A 16,366-nucleotide genomic window follows, 5' to 3' on the forward strand; every position below is an offset into this window, starting at 1 on the left:
CAAATACAGTTGCACTGGGGGTTATGGTTTCAAATATAAATTGTGGGGGGTACAAGTCAGGCCAAACAGAGGTATGTTGTTCAGTCAATAATATTGTACTCATGTAGGTTTCCTGGTTTTGAAAATTAGCCATGGCTTTGTAAGATGTTATCACTGAGGCAAGCTTGGTGAAGAAAACTCTCTGTACAATTTCTGCAATTTTTGTGAGCCTAAAATTATGTCAAAATAAAATATTTAAAACAAAAATCAAAACAAGCAAAATAAAGAAAGCAGTATTATAAGAATTCCTGCAGTATACAATAGTTTGTATCTTAACTCTTTCTATAATTTTATGGAAATACCATACTATAATGATATACATAATCGTATGAAGAGTTAAAACACAAACTCTCTTTTACTGTAGGACCTCTTATAATACTGCTTTCTTAAAGGAACTAATCAAGGAAGCAACTTGACCCACAGAGAATGGAGAAAAGCAAGGCAGAATAAGGAACCAAAACATGTTAGATTCTGAAACCACAACTTACTGGCTCTATCTGTAACCTTCATCAGTTTACCTAAGCTTTCTGAACCTCAGTGTCTGTATCTTTAAAATCATGGTATGCAGGGCAGAGAACTTTTCAGGCTATCAAAAAACTCTGGACCTTTGCCTCATATTTTTGTCTTCCATTAACTTTAGGTGATTTTTGATGCATTATTTCCTCTCTTTTAGTAAAATAGGGATAATCTCTAACCTTCCCTTCCTCACAAAATTATGTCAAAATAAAATATTTAAAACAAAAATCAAAACAAGCAAAATAAAGAAAGCAGTATTTTAAGAATTCCTGCAGTATACAATAGTTTGTATCTTAACTCTTTCTATAATTTTATGGAAATACCATACTATAATGATATACATAATGGTATGAAGAGTATGAAGTAGTGAGAATCTAGGAGGCAATACCAGGCATCTGGCTCATTAACATCTTAATCTTGCTTTTAGAATTTCTTCCCCAAGTAGCAAAAATAGAAGACAAAAGACAAGAGGGGGATGCATTAAGTAACATGTAGGAAGGAGAAGAGGGTAAAGCTGCATGCCAGATGTTTTTTGAGAAATGAAGAAAGCAAGCATTTGACAAGAATGTTCAGGAAGAAGATTAATCGCCATTTCAGTGTTCCATGTCCAAAGCGACTGTGTCTGCTTCTTTGACTGGGTCTGATTTCAGAACTAGAGAAACCAAGTTTTTCATTAAGGCAGATTGAATGGGAGGGACACACCAGGGCTCCTTGAAGGTTGGCCACTAATAGAGGAAAGACGGAAATGACTGGAATGCCCTTAAAGCAAAAGGTAGCTGAGGAAAAAACTGTTAAAAGAGAGTATATAAACAGTTTGACCACAAACTACCAATTTCTGACTTGCTGATCGGGGTGTAAAAATAACTTGTTAACTTTGTCTTAAGTGCCAAACAGTGAGTGCTGAAGTGACAAGATGACCAGTCAACAGGCACAGTTTGTGCCACTCCTCAAAACCTTTTCATGGCTTTCCATTGCCTACCAGAAAAGGTAAAAATTACCTTATGCTGAATGTGAGACCCTCAGTAAGTTGGCCCAAACTTGTTTTCCAGCCTTCTTTTCCACTGTGTCTCAGATCCATGAAATCAGATTAATCTATTGACTGCCCCTTCAAAAACCACATTCGACTGAAAGTCAGGAGACCTAGATTCTAGTCCTTGCATTCTCATTAACTGGCCACATAACATTGGAAAAAATAATTTAACCTCTCTAAACCTTGCTTTCTTCCTCTGTTAAATCAGGGTAGAAATCCCCACTCTGATGACATCATGCACTTTTTCTGAGGAGTCCAACAACAGATACAAAAGCTCCTAGGAGATCCCAACAGGTTTTAAGCACCAAGTCTCTGTCAACCAAGGCTGTAGCGTTCTCGTCCTTGAGGGTACTAAATCTCTCCTACTTAGGAAAGAATCCATCTGAGACCAATTATTTCATTATCTGAGCTCTCTGCCTCTTTACCAAGATGTTCTAAGAGAATATGTTTACATTTCTTTTGACCCACCACCCAGACAGATTTAATCTCTGCCTTCTTTTTCTATGTACCTTCCACAATATTTCATGGCTTCCACTAGCTACTGTGTATTAATTACCTGTTCACGGGTCCATTGTCCCCTCTATAGTATGGGATGCTCAATGTCAGAAAGTGTAACATATTGAATTTAATACACCCAACACACACTATGCAGTATGTCTCAACAAAGTTTACAGTACTGGACTATTGAATTGAATCTCTTCAATATGATGAGACCCTATTTAAACTAATATGGAGCTATAAATGTTTATTATTATAACATCCATTATACTTAATTTATTTCAACAAATATTGAATTAGAACAAACTACACACAAGGCACCAAGCTAGCTACTAGTTATCCAGCTATAACTAAGACAGAGCTTGGCTTGAACACTGGATCTCACTCCTGGCTGCACATTGAAATCACTTAGAAAAGCATTTCTTAAATACTAATGTCTAAGCCCCCATCCCAGGAATTATTATTTAACTCATCTGGGATACAGGCTGACATTAGAATTTTTAGTGTTCAGCCTAGACTGAGAATCACTAGCCTTATGGTGGAAATAGGCATGACATAAGAGAATATAATGAGTATTTTGAAAGAAGAGGAATGCTACAGGAAATCATTATCTAGTCTTGGGAGTGTTGAATTCTATATCCAGCAAAAATATCCTTCAGGAAAGAAGGGGAAATGGAAATATCCTCAGGCGAAGAAAAATAAATAATTTGTCATCAGTAGAGCTACCCTAAAAGAAGAGCGAAAGGAAGTTCTCTAAAGAGAAAGAAAATGATGAAAAAAAGAAAGAAGTCTTCAAGCCTCAAGAAAGAAAAAGAAACATCAAGAGGGTAAGCACTCTGTCTCCTCAGGAGTTTAATTTGATGGTTGAAACATAATTGTAGCACTCTCTGAGGTGGTTCTCAATGTATGCAGAAAAAATATTTAAGGCAGTTATAAACAAGGGAGGGTGACTCCAGGGTACCTATGCCATACAAATAAGAATTTATTTCTACAAAAATACCTATACGTGATTGTTCATACCAGCTTTATTCTTTTTTTTTTTTTTTTTTTTTTTTTTTTTTTTTTTTTTTTTTTGAGACGGAGTCTTGCTCTGTAGCCCGGGCTGGAGTGCAGTGGCCTGATCTCAGCTCACTGCAAGCTCCGCCTCCCGGGTTTACGCCATTCTCCTGCCTCAGCCTCCCGAGTAGCTGGGACTACAGGCGCCCGCCACCTCGCCGGGCTAGTTTTTTGTATTTTTAGTAGAGACGGGGTTTCATGGTGTTAGCCAGGATGGTCTCGATCTCCTGACCTCGTGATCCGCCCGTCTCGGCCTCCCAAAGTGCTGGGATTACAGGCTTGAGCCACCGTGCCCGGCCTACCAGCTTTATTCTTAATAGCCAAAAACTTAAAACTAACAAAATGTCCTGCACTAAATAAATTATTAGATAAACAGTGGTGTTGTATGCATAACATAGAATAATCCACAGCAATAAAAAGCAACAAACTATTGATAAATGCAACAACCTGAATAGATCTCAAGGGCATTATGCTAAGTAAAAAGAGCCAATCCCAAAATGTCACACATAATACGATTCCACTTATATAACATCCTCAAAATGGCAAAACTATAGAGATACAGAACACAGATTAGTAGTTTATGGGGTCAGAAATGGAGACGGAGAGAGGTGGCTGTGGAAGGTAACAGAAAAACAATTTGTGGGGGTCAAGATGGCTGACTAAAAACAGTGGCGATCAGAGGCTCCTATCGAAAAGAACCATAATTACCATGTGAATCCTTCACCAGCAACCAAGGCATCCAGATTCTCTTATCAGAACTGACTAGGCAGCTGGCATGATCCATGGAGAGAAAGGAAGAGCAGTGTGGTGTGGCAACCCACCTGAGAGCCACATGGGACAGGGGAGCCCCCAACCCCCAGCCAAAGGATGCAGTGAATGAGTGTGCTACCCCGCTGAGGAAACCGTGCTTTTTCCAAGGAAATGTGCAACCCATGGATTGGAAGATCTCACTCACAACCTCACAACACTGGGGCCAGGGTCCCAAGCCTGGAGCAATGCAGATTCTAAACAGCCTCTCAACTGAAATCCGCTTAAACCTGCCAAGCTCCCAGGGAGAGGGACAACCAGCACCCTAGCTGTGGCTGCCTGCTGCATAAGCCGCATGAGCTCCTTGGGTAAGGGGTAGCAGCCAGCACTGGGACTCATAACTACCTAACACACTAAGCTCCCTGGATGGGGGGAGGGCAGCATCCATCTCTATAGCTCCAGGTCCTGCTTCTCCCATGCTGGAGCCAAGGAGGCTGGATGGCTTGGTCCCAAGAGGTATTCCCCACAACTCAACACACCAGCTGTGGTACACTCCAGCCAAAGCACCTCTTCAAGTCTGACCCTGAACCATCCATCCTCACTGGGTGGGGCTCCAGCAGAAACTCCAACAACTCCAGTCAGAGGCTCAGGGAAAGAACCCCGATCTGCCTGGGCCTGAGCCCCTAGGGAGAGTGGTGGCCACAGTCTCTGCAGACCAGTAGACTTAGCCTTTCTTCGTGGTAGTTCTGAGGAATCCGGGGCAGCCCAGATGAGTGGGTTTCCCCCAAGCAAACTACACACCCTCCACCAAGGGACAAAGTGCCTTGTTAAATGGATCCTGTTCCCCATGCCACCCAACTTGGTGAGATCCTCTAACAGGGGTTTTCAGACATTCTATACTGAAATGATCCTACTGGCATAAGGTTGGTGACTCTCAAGGTCAGAGATCCCAGAAGAAGGAGCAGGAACCCATCTTTGCTGTTTCCCAGGCTTTTTGAGAGACATCTCCAAGCATGGGAGCAGACCAGATGAATAAGGCATGAAGTAAACTCCCAACAAACCACAGCAGCACAACAGAAGAAGTACCTGACCATTGAAAGAAAAATAGACAAACAGCAACAATTAGAGCATCAACAATAAAAAAGTCCCCACAAAAAACCCATTCAAGGGTCTGCAGCCTCAAATATTGAAACTAGACAAACTCACAAAGATGAGAAAGAATCAACAAAATAATGCTGAAAACCAAAAAAGTCAGAGTGTCTCTTCTCCTCCAAATGGTCACAATGCCTCTACAGCAAGGGTGCAGAACTGGAAAAAAGATGAGATGGATGAACTGACAGAAGAAGGCTTCAGGAGATGGGTAATAAAAAACTACTGAGCTAAAGGAGCATGTTCTAACCCAATACAAATAAGCTAAGAACCTTGATGAAAGGTTAGAGGAGCTGCTACCTAGAATAGCCAGTTTAGAGAGGAACGTAAATAATCTGATGGAGCCAAAAAGCACAGCATGAGAACTTAATGAAGCATACACAAATGTCAATAGCTGAATCAACCAAGTGGAAGAAAGAATCTCAGACTTTGAAGACCACCTTGCTGAAATAAGGCATGCAGACAAGATTAGAGAAAAAAGAATGAAAAGGGACAATCTAAGCCTCCAAGAAATATGGGACATAATAAAAAGACTGAAACTACGATTGACTAGAGATGATTGAAGGAGACAGGGAGAATGGAAACAAGCTGGAAAACACACTTCAGGATATCATCCAGGAGAACTTCCCCAACCTAGCAAGACAGGCCAACATACAAATTCCGGAAATACAGAGAGCACCATTAGATACTCCACGAGAAATCAACCACAAGACACATAACCATCAGACTGTCCAAGGTTGAAATGAAAGAAAAAATATTAAGGGAAGAGAGAGAGAAAGGCCAGGTTACCTACAAAGCGAAGACCATCAGACTAACAGCAGATCTCTCAGCAGAAACTCTACAAGCCAGAAGAGACTGGGGCCAATACTCAACATTCTTAAAGAAAAGAATTTTCAACGCAGAATTTCATATTCAGCCAATGTAAGCCTCATAAGCAAAGGAGAGATAAAATATTTTGCAGACAAGCAAATGCTGAGGGATTTTGTTACTACCAAACCTGCCTTGCTGAAAGAAGCACTAAATAAGGAAAGGAAAAATCAGTACCAGCCACTACAAAAACACACCAAAATATAAGGACCAATGACACTATGGAGAAACTGCATCAACTAGTATGGTAACCAGATAGCATCATGATGACAGAATCAAATTCACACATAAAAATACTAAGCTTAAATGTAAATGGAGTAAATGCACCGAATTAAAAGACAGAGACTGGAAATTGGATAAAGAGTCAAGACCCATCAATGTGCTGTATTCAGAAGATCCATCTCATGTACAAAGACAAACATAGGCTCAAAATAAAGGGAAGGAGGAAAATTTACCAAGCAAATGGAAAGCAAAAAACAAGCAGAGGTTGCAATCTTAGTCTCTGACAAAACAGATTTTAAACCAACAAAGATCAAAAAAGACATAAAAGGGCTTAAGTAATGGCAAAGGACACAATTCAACAAGAAGAACTAACTATTTTATATATATATATATATATATATATATATATATATATATATATATATATATATGCACCCATACAGGAGCACCCAGATTCACAAAACAAGCTTTTAGACACCTACAGAGAGACTTAGGCTCTCACACAATAATAGTGGGAGAGTTTAACACCCCTCTGTCAATATTAGACAGATCAATGAGACAGAAAATATACAAGGATATTCAGAAATTGAACTCAGCTCTGGATAAAGTGGACCTAACAGACATCTACAGAACCCTCTACCCCAAATCAACAAAATATGCATTCTTCTCAGTGACATATGGTACTTATTCTAAAATCAGGAGAGTGATCATGGCAGATGGGATTGATCCTGCAGGACCTAGGAGACACCTGAAATACTGTGTGTGCCCCAACTATGGAACTGGGAAAGGGAGACCCTCCTCTCTTGAATACACACCCCCAGTGGAGAAGCTGAAGATCTGTTTGCAGGAGAAGTTTCTGACTTTACCTGGAGCTCAGTCAAGTTAGAGAACCAAGTAAAATACAAGAGTAGAGGAAGCAGCAGAAAGGCCCTGGGAGCTCGCTGGGTCTCCGAGTAGGCCATTCCTGCCTGTCACCACAAGGATCCATTGGGTGGGTGACCAGAGAAGCACGGGTAAAACTCCACAGGAAGAAGGAATTCTCTAGCTGAACTTTGTAAAAATTTGAATAGGGTGAGAAGCCTCCCGCCAGAACTTACGGGAGGGCACAAATCAGATGTGCAAACTTCACAGGTGGAGGAAGAACTAAAGCCCTTTTCTTCACAGCTGGGAGGCAGATAGCCTCAGGCAAGTTGTTAAGCCTGTCTCACCCTCTGTCTGGACACAGACTCAGGGCTGCTGTGGGGGGCACTGCGGGAGTGAGACTGGTCCTTCTGTTTGTGGTTTGTGAGGAAGCTGAGTGAGGACAGTGACTGCCGGCTTTCCCCCACTTTCCTGACAACCTACATGACTCAGCAGATGCAGCAATAATCCTCCTATGTACACAACTCCAGTGTCATGGGAATAACACCCCTATCCCCCACGGCATCAACAAGATGCACCCAAGGAAAGTCTGAGCTCAGACACGCCTAACTCCACTAGCAACTGATGGTCCTTCCCTGTCCACCCAGGTAGTGAAAGATAAAGGGCATGTAAACTTTGAAGTTTTAGGGCCCAGCCCACCACCGGTCCCTCTCCAACTACTACAACTGATGCATTCTGGAAAGTGCCACCTCTTGACAAGAGACCAACCAGCACAAAAATAGAGCATTAAACCAGCAAATCTAAGGGCCCTCATGGAGTCCACTGCACCCTCTGTCACCACCAGAAAACGTGCTGGTATTTATGGCTGAGAGATCCAGAGACAGTTCACATCACAGGACTCTGTGCAGACAGCCCCCAGTACCAGTCCAGAGCTGGGTAGACTCACTGGTTGGCTAGACCCAGAAGAGAGACAATAACTGCAGTTCAGCTCACAGGAAGTCACATCCACAGGAAATAAAAAAAAAAAAAAAAGGAGAGTATTACATCAAGGGAACACCCCATGGGACAAAAGAATTTGAACATCCAACCTTCAGCCCTAGACCTTCCCTCTGACTGAACCTACCCAAGTGAGAAACAGAAAACCAACCCTAGTAATATGACAAATAAAAGCTAATCAACACCCCCCAAAAAATCACACTAGTTTACCAGCAATGGATCCAAGCCAAGAAGAAATCCCTGATTTACCTGGAAAAGAACTCAAGAGGTTAGTTATTAAGCTAATCAGAAAGGGACTGGAGAAAGGCGAAACCCAATGCAAGGAAATCCAGAACACGATACAAGAAATGAAGGGAGAAATATTCATGGAAATAGATAGCTTAAAGAAAAAAGTCAAAATTACAGGAAACTTTGGAAATACTTTTAGAAATGTGAAATGCTCTGGAAAGTCTCAGCAATAGAATTGAACAAGTAGAAGAAATAAATTAAGAGCTCAAAGACAAAATCTTCAAATTAACCAAATCCAACAAAGACAAAGAAAATATGAACTAAGCCTCCAAGAAGTCTGGGATTATGTTAAACAATCAAACGTAAGAATAATTGGTGTACCTAAGGAGGAAGAGAATTCTAAAAACTTGGAAAACATATTTTGGGGACTAATTGAGGAAAAATTCACTGGCCTTGCAAGAGACCTAGACATCCAAATACAAGAGGCACAAAGAATATCTGAGAAATTCATCACAAAAAGATGTTTGCTTAGGCACATTGTCATCATGTTATCTAAAGTTAAGATGGAGGAAATAATCTTAAAACTGTAAGACAGAAGCACCAGGTAACCTATAAAGGAAAATCAGATTAACAGCAGATTTCCTAGCAAAAACCATACCAGCTAGAAGAGATTGGGGCCCTATCTTCAGCCTCCTGAAACAAAACAACTATCAACCAAGAAGTTTGTATCCAGGGAAACTAAGCATCATATATGAAACAAAGATACAGTTATTTTCAGACAAACAAATGTTGAGAATTTGCCATTACCATGCTACCACTACAAGAACTGCTAAAAGGAGCTCTAAATATTGAAACAAATCTTGGAAACACATCAAAACAGAACCTCTTTAAAGTATAAATCACACAGGACCTATAAAATAAAAGAACAAGTTAAAAAGCAAAAACGAAAAAGAGAAAAACAAAGTATGCAGGCAACAAAGAGCAGGATGAAGGCAACAGTACCTCACATTTTAACATCAACATTAAATGTAAATGGCCTAAATGTTGCACTGAAAAGATACAGAACTGCAGAAGGGATAAGAACTCACCAATCAACTATCTGTTGCTTTCTGGAAATTTACCTAACATATAAGGACTCACAAACACTTAACGTAAAGGAGTGGAAAAAGGTATTTCAGGCAAATGAACACCAAAGTGACCAGGAGTAGCTATTCTTACATCAGACAAATCAAACTTTTAGCAACAACAGTTAAAAGAGACAAAAAAGAATACATTATATATATATATATGTAAAGTATATAATGGTAAAAGGCCTTGTCCAACAAGAAAATATCATAATCCTAAACATATATGCACCTAACACTGGAGTTCCCAAATTTATGAAACAATAACTAACAGACCTAAGATTTAAGATAGAAGGCAACACAATAATACTGTGAGACTTCAGTACTCTACTGACAGCTCTAGACAGGTCATCAAGACAGAAAGTTAATTAAGAAATTACAGATTTAGGCCAGGCGCGGTGGCTCAAGCCTGTAATCCCAGCACTTTGGGAGGCCGAGATGGGCGGATCACGAGGTCAGGAGATCGAGACCATCCTGGCTAACACGGTGAAACCCCGTCTTTACTAAGAAATACAAAAAATAGCCGGGCGAGGTGGCAGCGCCTGTAGTCCCAGCTACTCGGGAGGCTGAGGCCGGAGAATGGCGTGAACCCAGGAGGCGGAGCTTGCAGTGAGCTGAGATCCGGCCACTGCACTCCAGCCTGGGCTACAGAGCGAGACTCCGTCTCAAAAAAAAAAAAGAAAAAAAAAGAAATTACAGATTTAAACTATATTTTGGAAGAAATGGACTTAACAGATATATACAGAACATTTCATCCAACAGCCACAGAATACATATTCTATTCAACAGCACATGGATATTTCTCCAAGATAGACCATACGATATGCCATAAAATGAGACTCAAAGAATTTAAGAAAATTGAAATTATATCAAGCATTCTCTCAGACCACAGTGAAATAAAACTGAAAATCAACCCCAAAAGGAATCTCCAAAGCCATTCAAATACATAGAAATTAAATAACCTGCTCCTGAATGAGCATTGGGTCAAAAACAAAATCCAGATGAAAATTTAAAAATTCCTTGAACTGAATGACAACAATGACACAATTTATAAAAACCTCTGGGATAGAGCAAACATGGTGCTAAGAGGAAAGTTTATAGCCCTAAATGCCTACATCAAAAAGTCTGAAAGAGCACAAACAGACAATATAAGGTCACACCACAAGAAACTAGAGAAACAAGAACAAACCAAAGCCAAACCCAGCAGAAGAAAGGAAACAACCAAGATCAGGGCAGAACTAAATGAAATTGAAACAAGAAAACAATACAAAAGATAAATGAAACAAAAATCTGGTTTTTTAAAACGATAAACAAAATTGATAGACCATTAGCAAGATTAACCAAGAAAAAAAGAGAGAAAAGGGGGCGGAGCAAGATGGCCGAATAGGAACAGCTCCAGTCTCCAACTCCCAGCGCGAGCGACACAGAAGACCGGTGATTTCTGCATTTTCAACTGAGGTACTGGGTTCATCTCACTGGGGAGTGCCGGACGATCGGTGCTGGTCAGCTGCTGCAGCCCGACCAGCGAGAGCTGAAGCAGGGCGAGGCATTGCCTCACCTGGGAAGCGCAAGGGGGAAGGGAATCCCTTTTCCTAGCCAGGGGAACTGAGACACACAACACCTGGAAAATCGGGTAACTCCCACCCCAATACTGCGCTTTAAGCAAACAGGCACACCAGGAGATCATATCCCACGCCTGGCCGGGAGGGTCCCACACCCACGGAGCCTCCCTCATTGCTAGCACAGCAGTCTGTGATCTACCGGCAAGGCAGCAGCGAGGCTGGGGGAGGGGCGCCCGCCATTGCCGAGGCTTAAGTAGGTAAACATAGCCGCTGGGAAGCTCGAACTGGGTGGAGCTCACAGCAGCTCAAGGAAACCTGCCTATCTCTGTAGACTCCACCTCTGGGGACAGGGCACAACTATACAACAACAAAAGCAGCAGAAAACTCTGCAGACGCAAACGACTCTGTCTGACAGCTTTGAAGAGAGCAGTGGATCTCCCAACACGGAGGTTGAGATCTGAGAAGGGACAGACTCCCTGCTCAAGTGGGTCCCTGACCCCTGAGCAGCCTAACTGGGAGACATCCCCCACTAGGGGAAGTCTGATACCCCACACCTCACAGGGTGGAGTACACCCCTGAGAGGAAGCTTCCAAAGCAAGAATCAGATAGGTACACTCGCTGTTCAGAAATATTCTATCTTCTGCAGCCTCTGCTGCTGATACACAGGCAAACAGGGTCTGGAGTGGACCTCAAGCAATCTCCAACAGACCTACAGCTGAGGGTCCTGACTGTTAGAAGGAAAACTATCAAACAGGAAGGATACCTACACCAAAACCCCATCAGTACATCACCATCATCAAAGACCAGAGGCAGATAAAACCACAAAGATGGGGAAAAAGCAGGGCAGAAAAGCTGGAAATTCAAAAAATAAGAGCGCATCTCCCCCGGCAAAGGAGCGCAGCTCATCGCCAGCAATGGATCAAAGCTGGACGGAGAATGACTTTGACGAGATGAGAGAAGAAGGCTTCAGTCCATCAAATTTCTCAGAGCTAAAGGAGGAATTACGTACCCAGCGCAAAGAAACTAAAAATCTTGAAAAAAAAGTGGAAGAATTGATGGCTAGAGTAATTAATGCAGAGAAGGTCCTAAACGAAATGAAAGAGATGAAAACCATGACACGAGAAATACGTGACAAATGCACAAGCTTCAGTAACCGACTCGATCAACTGGAAGAAAGAGTATCAGCGATTGAGGATCAAATGAATGAAATGAAGCGAGAAGAGAAACCAAAAGAAAAAAGAAGAAAAAGAAATGAACAAAGCCTGCAAGAAGTATGGGATTATGTAAAAAGACCAAATCTACGTCTGATTGGGGTGCCTGAAAGTGAGGGGGAAAATGGAACCAAGTTGGAAAACACTCTTCAGGATATCATCCAGGAGAACTTCCCCAACCTAGTAGGGCAGGCCAACATTCAAATCCAGGAAATACAGAGAACGCCACAAAGATACTCCTCGAGAAGAGCAACTCCAAGACACATAATTGCCAGATTCACCAAAGTTGAAATGAAGGAAAAAATCTTAAGGGCAGCCAGAGAGAAAGGTCGGGTTACCCACAAAGGGAAGCCCATCAGACTAACAGCAGATCTCTCGGCAGAAACTCTCCAAGCCAGAAGAGAGTGGGGGCCAATATTCAACATTCTTAAAGAAAAGAATTTTAAACCCAGAATTTCATATCCAGCCAAACTAAGTTTCATAAGTGAAGGAGAAATAAAATCCTTTACAGATAAGCAAATGCTTAGAGATTTTGTCACCACTAGGCCTGCCTTACAAGAGATCCTGAAGGAAGCACTAAACATGGAAAGGAACAACCGGTACCAGCCATTGCAAAAACATGCCAAAATGTAAAGACCATCGAGGCTAGGAAGAAACTGCATCAACTAATGACCAAAATAACCAGTTAATATCATAATGGCAGGATCAAGTTCACACATAACAATCTTAACCTTAAATGTAAATGGACTAAATGCTCCAATTAAAAGACACAGACTGGCAAACTGGATAAAGAGTCAAGACCCATCAGTCTGCTGTATTCAGGAGACCCATCTCACACGCAGAGACATACATAGGCTCAAAATAAAGGGATGGAGGAAGATTTACCAAGCAAATGGAGAACAAAAAAAAGCGGGGGTTGCTATACTAGTCTCTGATAAAACAGACTTTAAACCATCAAAGATCAAAAGAGACAAAGAAGGCCATTACATAATGGTAAAGGGATCAATTCAACAGGAAGAGCTAACTATCCTAAATATATATGCACCCAATACAGGAGCACCCAGATTCATAAAGCAAGTCCTTAGAGACTTACAAAGAGACTTAGACTCCCATACAATAATAATGGGAGACTTCAACACTCCACTGTCAACATTAGACAGATCAACGAGACAGAAAGTTAACAAGGATATCCAGGAATTGAACTCATCTCTGCAGCAAGCAGACCTAATAGACATCTACAGAACTCTCCACCCCAAATCAACAGAATATACATTCTTCTCAGCACCACATCGTACTTACTCCAAAATTGACCACGTAATTGGAAGTAAAGCACTCCTCAGCAAATGTACAAGAACAGAAATTATAACAAACTGTCTCTCAGACCACAGTGCAATCAAACTAGAACTCAGGACTAAGAAACTCAATCAAAACCGCTCAACTACATGGAAACTGAACAACCTGCTCCTGAATGACTACTGGGTACATAATGAAATGAAGGCAGAAATAAAGATGTTCTTTGAAACCAATGAGAACAAAGATACAACATACCAGAATCTCTGGGACACATTTAAAGCAGTGTGTAGAGGGAAATTTATAGCACTAAATGCCCACAAGAGAAAGCAGGAAAGATCTAAAATTGACACTCTAACATCACAATTAAAAGAGCTAGAGAAGCAAGAGCAAACACATTCGAAAGCTAGCAGAAGGCAAGAAATAACTAAGATCAGAGCAGAACTGAAGGAGATAGAGACACAAAAAACCCTCCAAAAAATCAATGAATCTAGGAGTTGGTTTTTTGAAAAGATCAACAAAATTGACAGACCACTAGCCAGACTAATAAAGAAGAAAAGAGAGAAGAATCAAATCTACGCAATTAAAAATGATAAAGGGGATATCACCACCGACCCCACAGAAATACAAACTACCATCAGAGAATACTATAAACACCTCTACGCAAATAAACTGGAAAATCTAGAAGAAATGGATAATTTCCTGGACACTTACACTCTTCCAAGACTAAACCAGGAAGAAGTTGAATCCCTGAATAGACCAATAGTAGGCTCTGAAATTGAGGCAATAATTAATAGCCTACCAACCAAAAAAAGTCCAGGACCAGATGGATTCACAGCTGAATTCTACCAGAGGTACAAGGAGGAGTTGGTACCATTCCTTCTGAAACTATTCCAATCAATAGAAAAAGAGGGAATCCTCCCTAACTCATTTTATGAGGCCAACATCATTCTGATACCAAAGCCTGGCAGAGACACAACAAAAAAAGAGAATTTTAGACAAATATCCCTGATGAACATCGATGCAAAAATCCTCAATAAAATACTGGCAAACCGGGTTCAGCAACACATCAAAAAGCTTATCCACCATGATCAAGTGGGCTTCATCCCTGGGATGCAAGGCTGGTTCAACATTCGCAAATCAATAAACATAATCCAGCATATAAACAGAACCAAAGACAAGAACCACATGATTATCTCAATAGATGCAGAAAAGGCTTTTGACAAAATTCAACAGCCCTTCATGCTAAAAACGCTCAATAAATTCGGTATCGATGGAACGTACCTCAAAATAATAAGAGCTATCTATGACAAACCCACAGCCAATATCATACTGAATGGGCAAAAACTGGAAAAATTCCCTTTGAAAACTGGCACAAGACAGGGATGCCCTCTCTCACCACTCCTATTCAACATAGTGTTGGAAGTTCTGGCTAGGGCAATCAGGCAAGAGAAAGAAATCAAGGGTATTCAGTTAGGAAAAGAAGAAGTCAAATTGTCCCTCTTTGCAGATGACATGATTGTATATTTAGAAAACCCCATTGTCTCAGCCCAAAATCTCCTTAAGCTGATAAGCAATTTCAGCAAAGTCTCAGGATACAAAATTAATGTGCAAAAATCACAAGCATTCTTATACACCAGTAACAGACAAACAGAGAGCCAAATCAGGAATGAACTTCCATTCACAATTGCTTCAAAGAGAATCAAATACCTAGGAATCCAACTTACAAGGGATGTAAAGGACCTCTTCAAGGAGAACTACAAACCACTGCTCAGTGAAATCAAAGAGGACACAAACAAATGGAAGAACATACCATGCTCATGGATAGGAAGAATCAATATCGTGAAAATGGCCATACTGCCCAAGGTTATTTATAGATTCAATGCCATCCCCATCAAGCTACCAACGAGTTTCTTCACGGAATTGGAAAAAAAACTGCTTTAAAGTTCATATGGAACCAAAAAAGAGCCCGCATCTCCAAGACAATCCTAAGTCAAAAGAACAAAGCTGGAGGCATCACGCTACCTGACTTCAAACTATACTACAAGGCTACAGTAACCAAAACAGCATGGTACTGGTACCAAAACAGAGATATAGACCAATGGAACAGAACAGAGTCCTCAGAAATAATACCACACATCTACAGCCATCTGATCTTTGACAAACCTGAGAGAAACAAGAAATGGGGAAAGGATTCCCTATTTAATAAATGGTGCTGGGAAAATTGGCTAGCCATAAGTAGAAAGCTGAAACTGGATCCTTTCCTTACTCCTTATACGAAAATTAATTCAAGATGGATTAGAGACTTAAATGTTAGACCTAATACCATAAAAATCCTAGAGGAAAACCTAGGTAGTACCATTCAGGACATAGGCATGGGCAAAGACTTCATGTCTAAAACACCAAAAGCAACGGCAGCAAAAGCCAAAATTGACAAATGGGATCTCATTAAACTAAAGAGCTTCTGCACAGCAAAAGAAACTACCATCAGAGTGAACAGGCAACCTACAGAATGGGAGAAAATTTTTGCAATCTACTCATCTGACAAAGGGCTAATATCCAGAACCTACAAAGAACTCAAACAAATTTACAAGAAAAAAACAAACAACCCCATCAAAAAGTGGGCAAAGGATATGAACAGACATTTCTCAAAAGAAGACATTCATACAGCCAACAGACACATGAAAAAAATGCTCATCATCACTGGCCATCAGAGAAATGCAAATCAAAACCACAATGAGATACCATCTCACACCAGTTAGAATGGCGATCATTAAAAAGTCAGGAAACAACAGGTGCTGGAGAGGATGTGGAGAAATAGGAACACTTTTACACTGTTGGTGGGATTGTAAACTAGTTCAACCATTATGGAAAACAGTATGGCGATTCCTCAAGGATCTAGAACTAGATGTACCATATGACCCAGCCATCCCATTACTGGGTATATACCCAAAGGATTATAAATTATGC

The 16,366-nt window shown here is 41.0% G+C and overlaps 1 protein-coding gene across 13 annotated transcripts in view; it reads left to right on the forward strand.

The window, feature by feature from the left end:
• LOC126946324 (cytochrome c oxidase subunit 7B, mitochondrial) overlaps positions 1-16,366 on the forward strand; it is a 1,159,743-nt gene that overhangs the window by 459,616 nt on the left and 683,761 nt on the right. Inside the window, exon 1 of one of the 13 annotated variants that reach the window (XM_050776493.1) lies at positions 47-50. The exons of the other annotated variants lie outside the window; for them this stretch is intronic. The gene's annotated coding sequence lies outside the window, so the exon portion shown is untranslated. Of the gene's footprint in view, positions 1-46; positions 51-16,366 lie in introns of those variants that run through there. 13 annotated transcript variants of the gene reach the window in all.

The sequence above is a fragment of the Macaca thibetana genome, chromosome X (genome assembly GCF_024542745.1).
Source record: "Macaca thibetana thibetana isolate TM-01 chromosome X, ASM2454274v1, whole genome shotgun sequence".
Classification (NCBI taxonomy): domain Eukaryota; kingdom Metazoa; phylum Chordata; class Mammalia; order Primates; family Cercopithecidae; genus Macaca; species Macaca thibetana.